The sequence below is a fragment of the Buceros rhinoceros genome, unplaced genomic scaffold, assembly GCF_000710305.1.
Source record: "Buceros rhinoceros silvestris isolate BGI_N320 unplaced genomic scaffold, ASM71030v1 scaffold780, whole genome shotgun sequence".
Classification (NCBI taxonomy): Eukaryota; Metazoa; Chordata; class Aves; order Bucerotiformes; family Bucerotidae; genus Buceros; species Buceros rhinoceros.
The window spans coordinates 39,550-40,494 of NW_010387650.1; positions in this window are offsets into that span (position 1 = coordinate 39,550).

The following is a 945-nucleotide window of genomic DNA, read 5'->3' on the forward strand; positions in this document are numbered from 1 at the left end:
TGCCTCTCCTCCTGCTGCTCTAATAAGCAGTTCCATACAGAGTCTCTCTCAATTACAGCTGTTACATTCACCCAATTTTCTAAATTTTTTTTTCATTTACTTGCCAAACAGGCATCAGTACATCAGTACAGAGACCAGCAACACTACTTTTTCCTAAAAACAGTGCAGAAACTGCACTGATTGCTTTCTCTGTAAATAACACAAGAAGAAATGCCAGACACTGGCTACTAAACCAGGGCAAATTCCGTTGACAAAATGAAAAAAAAAACCAACCCCAAAAAACAACTGGGATAGCTAAAATTGCAAGTTAGCTTTTCAATGATACACCTCCTCTGCAAAAATTTGGAAGGGTAACCACAGACATGTTGGACTCTCCGTGGGGTTTGCATCTCACACAGCTGTTTGCTTAGTTCAGCAACGGCGCAGGTTTACAAGAAAAACTGCACATCAGCAGCGAGCTCCAAGAGAAACAGTATTAAGGAAACATGAAGCAGAAAAGGTTTGGAAATAATTTGTTTAGGCACTTATTTACATAACACTTGAAAGAAGTGTCGTAAAGTTACCAGCCACTTTGGATTTTCTCTGTACTTCCCATGCAGAGACATGAAAGAATATCACCAGGCTTTCTTAGGACATAAAACTTATTTTACTGATAGGTTCTCCAGAATCTCAGTGTCTGGATCTTGGGCTGTGGCTTTAGGGTGGTTTTTTCCTTGAATATTCTACTGAAAGAAAGAAAGAAAGAAAGAAAAAAAAAGGGTAGCAAAGCAGTTCATTTTTTAGGACTTATTAAGCCTTCCTACATCTCCATGAAAAGTTAGTTAAAAATACTAAAAATACAGCCAGGGACACTTCATTTTGCAAATTAAGTTTGCACACAGATGAGGTATAGATGAAGGCTTAGATGAAGGTTCAGAGTTTGAGTTAAGAACACAGAAATTCAGT